Genomic DNA, 10,576 nt, shown 5'->3' on the forward strand with positions numbered 1-10,576 from the left:
CATATCCTAATTGATTAACTTCAACTGGCTATAAATATTTGACCTGATATTATTATTTGACTATTTTACAGGTAAAATGATTAAAATGTTGGTTATCAAATGCTGGATCAATTCCAAGAACACATTTCACAACAAAGCAGTTAACAGAATTATGCAAATAATTTCATTTCAACAAGTATCTCACAAGGTCCAGATGTGTTGAGATAGCCCATAGTTTGCACCTGATTGAAAGCCAGTTGAAAATATGGTTTCAAAACAGAGAGAGAGAGAGAGAGAGAGAGAGAGAGAGAGAGAGAGAGAGAGAGAGAGAGAGAGAGAGAGAAGGCCTTACTGGAGTGTGCGTGACTCCAAATCAAAGAGCTCTGACTTGTCCTCGTCAAAACTCAACGCATGTGTCACAGATCCCTCTGGAACATTCATTACACACACCTGGTCCCTAATCCCATTTGATTAGTAATTGTATAAGCGTGCCCTTTGTTCACCATGGTGGGGTCGATTATTGTACCTGTGCTGTGTGTTTTGGTCTTTCGTGCCCTTGTGGATTGCGCAGATGATTACGGGTCTCGTTCCGTGTGATAATCATTGTGCGTGTGTGTTATTTATTCGAGGTACTCCTCGCTCTTTTGTTTGGGTTTCAACCCTGTGTTTTTGTTACGTGTTTGTTTGGTCTTCGTCCCCTTTACTCCGTAATTTGGGTACAATAAAACACCCTGTTACGCATTCCTGCGCCTGTCTCCCGAATCGTTGATACCAGCATGACACGATGGATATTTTCCTTCCTTCCTTCCTTCCTCAAACGGACCAAAAGGAGAAATAAAAAAACACACCAGAAAGAAAATAAACTTGAGAAATAAAAGAGGAACAAGAAGGCAACAATGTGTCAAAGGTCATCAAGGTGAAACCTGACATCCACCACGGCTCCTGAATGGCCTTGTGCATGTTGTGCATTAGCCTACCAAGGAATGGACATGGAGGATACTGTCCTAAATTCTACATTCATTTCTACTATAGGCCTACCAAGGAATGGACATGGGGGATACTGTCCTAAATGATACATTCATTTCTACTATAGGCCTACCAAGGAATGGACATGGAGGATACTGTCCTAAATCGCACCTTATAACAGCCCAACCTGTTGCCAACTACTCTAGAATTCGATTTGATAGGAGCTATATTCAGTCAAGTTGGCATGTTGGTAACTCAGTAGTAAGCCTAGGTGAGGTAAGACATTTTACTATACCTGGACTGTGCTATCACATCTTACTTGTTGTGGGAATTCACTGATTGCTCTTTCCATTGTGGTATTTGAAACATACAGTATGTCAATTAAAAAAATGACTGGCGTGATTTGAGCTGGGGTGCATATTCATACTGTAAATAATGAGAACATAGCTTCCATTTTGGCATTGCAGCATGATACACTTGTCAGAACTGCAAATAATGAAGACAAATATTTACCAGGCCAAAGCCTAGAGCTAGATATTTATTCCTGTACTGCAAACATCCTTCTTTCCTATGTCAGTTTTGGACCAGGTTTACAAATGGAATTTATTGAAATTTTTTACATAATCACTGTCAGAATATAGTAGCCAATGTCCACTGAGCTTTTACTATTAATCAAAAAGAATACATCAATTACATTTCTGATGAACGAATCTCTTAATTGATAGTTCTGATATGATAAGCTATTGCTATAATTAACACGTAACCCAACCAGGGCAAATCTAAAGTACCTGAACAAAAAAGGTTCATCCCTTCCACGGTTACCAGGAGAATAACTTGATGATAATGCAGGAAGGGGGTCACGTATAACCCTTGCCTTATCTATAATGCTTCCAACCTAAATATATTACGAGCACCTTTCCCCTTAGCTGAGGGACATATGCATCTCCTTTATGGCATTTTCTGTATGAAATTATGACTGAATAAATTGCATCTTCATTTGTCTTAGAAACTCTTCTGTGCTGACTGCAATACCTGGCTCTCAGCGCTTTACAGAATTATATTAGTCCTTTACTACACCAAGAAATGGATTGCTCTGGAAAATGAACCTGGCTTTGCTATAAATTACACCTATGGATTCTGAGAAATGTGTTATTTTGTTTAAAATAGTCCCTAATATAATTAGAGTTCCACTTCATGGAGAGTTACAAGTGCGCCTATTACAGTAACAGGGTCTGGAATTGAATCTGTCTGCAGGATAAAGAATGATCCGGTGTGCTTTTCATTTGTAATCTTAGACACATTATTTCAGTAATATAGTCTGTGACCATTAGATATGAAAAATGGATTATTGTACAGACAGGTTTATTCATGACTATATATATATATATATTTTTTAAGTTAGTGGTCCATCCACGAAAACAAGTTAAATAATGGGTAATCAAATACCTTATCATAAACTGGTGGCGACACTTTAAAGGGACAATCAGCAGTAGAAACAATATCAAAGTGGCCTCCCCAATCCCTGGTCCGATAAAAAAGCTGAAGGATGGGGCTGGAGAAATGAAACCACTCTGAAATTCTTTGACAGAGCTATGGATGCAAGGACTAACCATCCATGATATCATCATTATAGTTTTAACCATGTTTTGAGGCTATATAGTCTTTGTTTTCATTTTCTTTGTTTACAAACATTGGAGTGAAGCAAGCTTCTATTTCGGGTTCTGATTGGGTGTGACTGTTGAACTAAGCTCATGAGGCATTTAAAAGTTATATTCTTCAAGAATCAATGGGTACATATAATTAATTTATAAGTCCAAAAATGGATCTAGTAACTGCTGATTGCTCCTTTAAGCATCTCATTATTAGCTGAGCTCTCTGGTTAGAGATCCTACCTGTGCTGGTTAGAGATCCTACCTGTGCTGGTTAGATATCCTACCTGTGCTGGTTAGAGATCCTACCTGTGCTGGTTAGAGAGCCTACCTGTGCTGGTTAGAGAGCCTACCTGTGCTGGTTAGAGAGTCTACCTGTGCTGGTTAGAGAGCATACCTGTGCTGGTTAGAGATCCTACCTGTGCTGGTAGAGAGCCTACCTGTGCTGGTTAGAGAGCCTATCTGTGCTGGTTAGAGAGCCTACCTGTGCTGGTTAGAGAGCCTACCTGTGCTGGTTAGAGAGCCTACCTGTGCTGGTAGAGAGCCTACCTGTGCTGGTTAGAGAGCCTACCTGTGCTGGTTAGAGAGCCTACCTGTGCTGGTTAGAGAGTCTACCTGTGCTGGTAGAGAGCCTACCTGTGCTGGTTAGAGAGCCTACCTGTGCTGGTTAGAGAGCCTACCTGTGCTGGTTAGAGATCCTACCTGTGTCGGCCAGGCCAGTAGATCTATATCTTCCTGATGTACCTAGCTAGGTGGCCATGCTGGTCAAACCTCTTCCTCATAAATAATGATCCTACTACGACCTTAAAAGGTTGTAGAAGCCTGCATATCATCAGTTTGGTGGCTCATTTCAACAGTCCAGTGCCAAAGCAAAACAGATACAGTATATCGACTTTTAGTATCAGCAGAATTAGTGAAGACGCTTTTCTAAAATGTGAGAGTTTTCCGGGCTTGATGCCACCCTCAGTGGCTTATGAATTTGGAGGTTATCGTTTCGGGATTGGTGTCCCTTCCACGGGACGGTTGAGCTAACATAGGCTAATGCGATTAGCATGAGGTTGTAAGTAACAAGAAAATTTCCCAGGACATAGACATATCTGATATTGTCAGAAAGCTTAAATTCTTGTTGATCTAACTGCACTGTCCAATTTACAGTCGCTATTACAGTGAAAGAATACCATGCTATTGTCTGAGGAGAGTGCACAGTTATGAACATGAAAAGTTATTAATAAACAAATTAGGCATATTTGGGCAGTCTTGATACAAAATTTTGAACAGAAATACAATGGTTCATTTGATCAGTCTCAAACTTTGCACATACACTGCTGCCATCTAGTGGCCAAAATCTAAATTGCACCTGGGCTGGAATAATACTTTATGGCCTTTCTCTTGCATTTCAAAGATGATGGTACAAAAAAATACAAAATAACAGTTTTTCTTTTCTTAAAATTATCTTTTACCAGATCTATTGTGTTATATTCTCCTACATTCCTTTCACATTTTCACAAACTTCAAAGTGTTTCCTTTCAAATGGTACCAAGAATATGCATATCCTTGCTTCAGGGCCTGAGTTACAGGCAGTTAGATTTGGGTGAAAATTGAAAAAAGAGGCGGATCCTTAAGAGGTTTTAAGACTGAAGACCACGGATGAATTCAGTATTATTTCCCCATCTCTTGCTAGTGTGGTTACGGATGTGGTGGGAGCCTGTCATCCTCTAAGTCTGAGAGATCTAATGACTGGTGGTGTGATGGTTCCAAGTCCAAAACATTATTACACGGTTGTAATAACCCACCATTGATTGAAGAGATCCCAGGAGTTGATGTGATTGCATTCAGTAAGACCATGTACCTAAAGCCCCTTCAATGACTGTGAATTTCGAATGTGTCATGACGGTTCTGTTCAATTGTATGCCGAACATTGGAGAATGAATGGGCTCTAATTCAATCATTTAAGATTGTATTTGTTGTAAATATGAATAATAACAATGCTATTGTATTCTTACAGTAGGCTTGACAAACAATGATACAATGCCCGCGTCCCTTTTCCCCTAACCTATGCTGCGGTCCAATCTAAAAGCACAGGAGAAGCAGGGTTAAATCATTCTGCACCATTCAAAAATACATTTGATTTCATTTGTAGTGTCTGGCGGTGGGTGGAGGTGAGCCCACCTTTGGCTAAGGGAGGAGTGTAACAGCACACATATCTAGCGTTTAGACACACAATATTGTCAGTGCGTTTATCTTTGAATAATGGAAATGTCCTGAGAATACGGTGGCAGTGGTCCAGGCGAGTCCACAGAGGGCGCGAGCCTGTCAGGCAGCGAGGCTCTCTGGCCCTGTTAAAGTATAATGTGGCCTCTGCTCTGACTCCCCTGGAGCATACCGCTGCCCTAATGCTCTGTTGATCTGCTCTGCTACTCTGTTCTGCTCTGCTACTCTGTTCTACTCTGTTACTCTGTTCTGCGCTTCTACTCTACTACTCTGTTCTACTCTTCTACTCTGCTACTCTGTTCTGCTACTCTGTTCTACTCTGTTACTCTGTTTTACTCTGCTACTCTAATCTACTGCTCTGTTCTACTCTTCTACTCTGCTACTCCACTCTACTACTCTGCTACTCTGTTCTGCTACTCTGTTCTACTCTGTTACTCTGTTCTACTCTGCCACTCTACTCTACTACTCTGTTCTACTCTTCTACTCTGCTACTCTGTTCTGCTACTCTGTTCTACTCTGTTACTCTGTTTTACTCTGCTACTCTAATCTACTGCTCTGTTCTACTCTTCTACTCTGCTACTCCACTCTACTACTCTGCTACTCTGTTCTGCTACTCTGTTCTACTCTGTTACTCTGTTCTACTCTGCCACTCTACTCTACTACTCTGTTCTACTCTTCTACTCTGCTACTCTCCTCTACTACTCTGTTCGACTCACCTACGCTGCTACTCTGCTACTCTGTTCTACTCTAATACTATACTACTCTGTTCTACTCTGCTACTCTAATACTATACTACTCTGTTCTACTCTAATACTCTACTATTACGCTGCTACTCTACTCTGCAAATCTGTTCTACTCTGATATTCTACTCTGATTCTCTGTTCTACTTTGCTACCCTACTCTGCTTCTGTGTTCTACTCAGCAACTCTACTCTGCTACTCTGTTCTACTCTGCTGCTCTGTTCTACTCTGCTACTTTACTACTCTGTTCTACTCTGTTACTCTACTCTGTTTCTCTGTCCTACTCTGCTACTCTACTCTGCTCCCTTGTCCCACTCTGCAACTCTACTCTACTACCCTACTACTCTGTTCTACTCTGCTACTCTACTCTGGTACTCTACTCTTCTATGCATCTACTCTACCCTGCTACTCTACTATTCTCCTACTCTACTACTCTGCTACTCTACTCTTCTCTGCTACTCTGCTACTCCACCTCTGCTACTGTGCTAGTCTACTCTTCTTCTCTGTTCTATTCTGCTACTCTACTCTACTACTTTGCTTATCTACTACTCTTCTACTCTGTTACTCTACTCTGGTACACTACTCTGTTACTCTACCCTACTCTGCTACTGTTCTACTCTACTCTGCCTCTCTGCTACTCTTCTACTCTACTACTCTACTCTGCTACTCTTCTACTCTACTACTCTACTCTGCTACTCTACTACTCTACTATACTACTCTACTCTACTACTCTACTATACTACTCTACTCTACTACTCTACTATACTACTCTACTCTACTACTCTACTATACTACTCTACTCTACTACTCTACTATACTACTCTACTCTACTACTCTACTATACTACTCTACTCTACTACTCTACTATACTACTCTACTCTACTACTACTACTACTACTCTACTATACTACTCTACTCTACTACTCTACTATACTACTCTACTCTACTACTCTACTATACTACTCTACTCTACTACTCTACTATACTACTCTACTCTACTCTACTACTCTACTATACTACTCTACTCTGCTACTCTACTATACTACTCTACTCTGCTACTCTTCTACTCTACTACTCTACTCTGCTACTCTACTACTCTACTATACTACTCTACTCTACTACTCTACTATACTACTCTACTCTGCTACTCTTCTACTATACTACTCTACTCTGCTACTCTACTACTCTACTATACTACTCTACTCTGCTACTCTTCTACTTTACTCTGCTACTCTGCTACTCTACTATACTACTCTACTCTGCTACTCTACTACTCTACTATACTACTCTACTCTGCTACTCTACTCTGCTACTGTTCTACTTTACTCTGCTACTCTGCTACTCTGCTACTCTGCTACTCTACTCTGCTACTGTTCTACTCTGCTCTGCTACTGTTCTACTCTGCTCTGCTACTGTTCTACTCTACTCTGTATTGCTACTCTACTTTACCTCTCTGCTACTCTACTACTCTATTCCGCTACTCTGTACTGCTACTCTACTTGACTCTACTCTACTCTGCCTCAGGCCCACGTTCCTCCTTCTACTAGCTTCCTCCGCCACACTGTACCGGCTTTCCACTTAATTTACACTCTTGTTGGATGTGGAAAAGCCTGCTGCCAAAACGGATCTTATCTGCTCTCTCTTTTAGGACAGTGCTCAGGAGCACACTGATTAGAGACCATGAAATAGATTCCCTTCAAACATTATTTATTATTTTGATGTAGAAACATTCTTCAGCTATTATTCTGTGAATTCCCTTCTGTCTGTAATTACGAATGAATTAATTATGTATGCTCATCTTATGCTATATGCTTGAATCCTAAATGAAAAAGTATAGAAACATTTATTGATCTAAAGCCATTGTGTTCAGATGCTATTATTTTAACATTAGACATATCAGGAACAGTCTTTACAGAACATCATTGGTTGGTGTGGGCTGGAGGGAGTCAAATATGGATGGTTGAGAATGGATAGCTCTGGGCATTCTGACAGTGCTGTTCAGTGAGGCAAAGTGCCAGTAAATTGTTTTTCTTCTACGGTGCAATTTTATAATTCTTCTGGGAACCAACGACATTGTGTTTGCCAAAGAGAATAATGATAGATGGGGTAAAATCTAACTGGAGGATTATGGGATGCGCCCTGACCACCAGAAACACTGCTGCTGATTGTTTTGGTTTTTAAACTGTCTGACCTGCATTTTTTTTTTATACAATAGCATCATACAGTAAGTACACAGTATATATATATGATGCCATATTATAAAGCCATGTCCCAGAATACAGTACACTATATATACATTTATATACACTACTGTTCAAAAGTTTAGGGTCACTTAGAAATGTCCATGTTTTTCAAAGAAAAGCACTTGTGAGGTCAGCATCCCGAAGTCGCCTCTTCACTGTTGACGTTGAGACTGGTGTTTTGCGGGTACTATTTAATAAAGCTGCCAGTTGAGGACTTGTGAGGCGTTTGTTTCTCAAACCAGACATTATAATGTACTTGTCCTCTTGCTCAGTTGTGCACCGGGGCCTCCCACTCCTCTTTCTATTCTGGTTAGAGCCAGTTTGCGCTGTTCTGTGAAGGAAGTAGTACACAGCATTGTACGAGATCTTCAGTTTCTTGGCAATTTCTCACATGGAATAGCCTTCATTTCTCAGAACAAGAATAGACTGACGGGTTTCAGAAGAAAGTCTTTGTTTCTGGCCCTTTTGACCATGTAATCAAACCCACAAATGCTGATGCTCCAGATACTCAACTAATCTAAAGAAGGCCAGTTTTATTGCTTCTTTAATCAGTACAACAGTTTTCAGCTGTGCTAACATAATTGCAAAATAGTTTTATAGTGATCAATTAGTCTTTTTAAAATTATAAACTTGGATTAGCTAACACAACGTGCCATTGGAACACAGGACTGATGGTTGCTGATAATGGGCCTCTGTACACCTATGTAGATATTCCATAAAAAATCTGCCGTTTCCAGCTACAATAGTCATTTACAACATTAACAATGTCTACATTGTATTTCTGATCAATTTGATGTTATTTTGATGGACAAAAAAATGTGCTTTTCTTTCAACAACAAGGACATTTCTAAGTGACCCCAAATTTTTGAATGGTTGTGTGTGTGTATATATAAATGATAATATATTATTAAACCATGACCCAGAACACCGTACATGATATATATATATATATATATATATATATATATATATATATATATGATGCCATATTATAAAGCCATGTTCCAGAATACAGTACAGTGTATGTGTGTGTCACGCTCTGACCTAGGAGAGCTGTGTTTTTCTGTTTATTTAGGTCCGGGTGTGATATGGGTAGGCAGTCTTTGTTTTTTGTTTCTATGTTTTGTTCTTGTTTTTCTAGTTCTAGGTTGAGTTTTGATGATCTCCAATTAGAGGCAGCTGGTTCGTGTTGTCTCTAATTGGAGATCATATTTAAGTTGGGGTTTGTCTATGGAGTTTCGTGGGTAGTTGTTTTCCATTTTGTCAAGTGTACCTGACGGAACTGTTGGCTGTCATTTTGTTGTTTTTGGCTAAGTGTTTCATTAAAGAAAAGTATGAGCACTCTACATGCTGCGCCTTGGTCCCCTTTATACGACCCCTGTTACAGAGTGTATATATATATATATATATATATATATATATATATATATATATATACATATATATATATATATATATATATATATATATATGTATATATATATATATATATATATATATGATAATATATTATAAAGCCATGTTCCAGAATACAGTACAGTGTGTGTGTGTATATATAATGCCATATTATAAAGCCATGTTCCAGAAATGTATTTTATTTTCTGAAAGGATGGATAGCACATATTTACACTCCATGTATTTTGTCTGTGATGATGGCTGAAACCACATTCATTGCAGTAATATTTCATCGGTAGTCAAATAGACCAACCATCACATGAACACCTAAACTAAACTCCCACATCAGTGAAGAAGTGACCCCATTTTAGATTCTTACAGCAACCCACCAGGCTGCTTTGGATGTCGTTTATGTTGTACGCAGTGAAGCATCAAGCATGTTCTCTGCATCCATGTGATTTGCTGGTGTGTTTCTTGTAATCTGCCAGTCCCAATGTCTTGTTGGCCCAACAACCACTTCTACGGCCCATTCTGCTCAATCAATTATACAATGCAGTCCACTCTCTATGCCAATCCCTAGTCAATATCAGACTCCGGGTAAAAAACAAAATAATCTGTAAGTCTCTCTGAATAAGAGTGTCTGCTAAATGACCAAAAAAATGTAAAATCTAAATACAGTAGATGATCATTGTACTCCATAGTATGCATACATTGCCAATATGTCCTTTCATGCTGCCTACAATATTAGTCATATCTCAGTCATTAACTTTGATTTAGAAACAATGAATCTATGAATGTGTTGGTTTACACATGATAATAATATTTGAAACCTAGTAGTAGATTTCTCAAACGTTACATGCACTGAATACGATAGCTGTGAAGTTTACTGTAAAATGCTCATTTGCGAGCAGCAATGTAGAGTTAAAAAGTTGTAAAATATTTGCAAAATAAAAAAGGAAATAGTACCACAATAAATTAACAATAACGTGGAGTATCGTTACCGAGTCAATGTGCAGGGGTACGAGGTAGTAATGAGACTATATACAAGGAGTATCGTTACCGAGTCAATGTGCAGGGGTACGAGGTAGTAATGAGGCTATATACAAGGAGTGCCAGTACTGAGTCAATGTGCAGGGGTACGAGGTAGTAATGAGAATATATACAAGGAGTATCGTTACCGAGTCAATGTGCAGGGGTACGAGGTAGTAATGAGACTATATACAAGGAGTATCGTTACCGAGTCAATGTGCAGGGGTACGAGGTAGTAATGAGGCTATATACAAGGAGTGCCAGTACTGAGTCAATGTGCAGGGGTACAAGGTAGTAATGAGGCTATATACAAGGAGTACCAGTACTGAGTCAATGTGCAGGGGTACGAGGTAGTAATGAGGCT

General features: G+C 39.4%; 1 pseudogene; it reads left to right on the forward strand.

Annotated features, from left to right (window-relative positions):
• The window catches only part of LOC115156275 (homeobox protein ceh-13-like), a 1,042-nt pseudogene extending 588 nt beyond the window's left edge, over nucleotides 1–454 (forward strand).
• The last annotated feature ends 10,122 nt before the right edge of the window (nucleotides 455–10,576 follow it).

Source organism: Salmo trutta, chromosome 20, assembly GCF_901001165.1.
Source record: "Salmo trutta chromosome 20, fSalTru1.1, whole genome shotgun sequence".
Lineage (NCBI taxonomy): Eukaryota > Metazoa > Chordata > Actinopteri > Salmoniformes > Salmonidae > Salmo > Salmo trutta.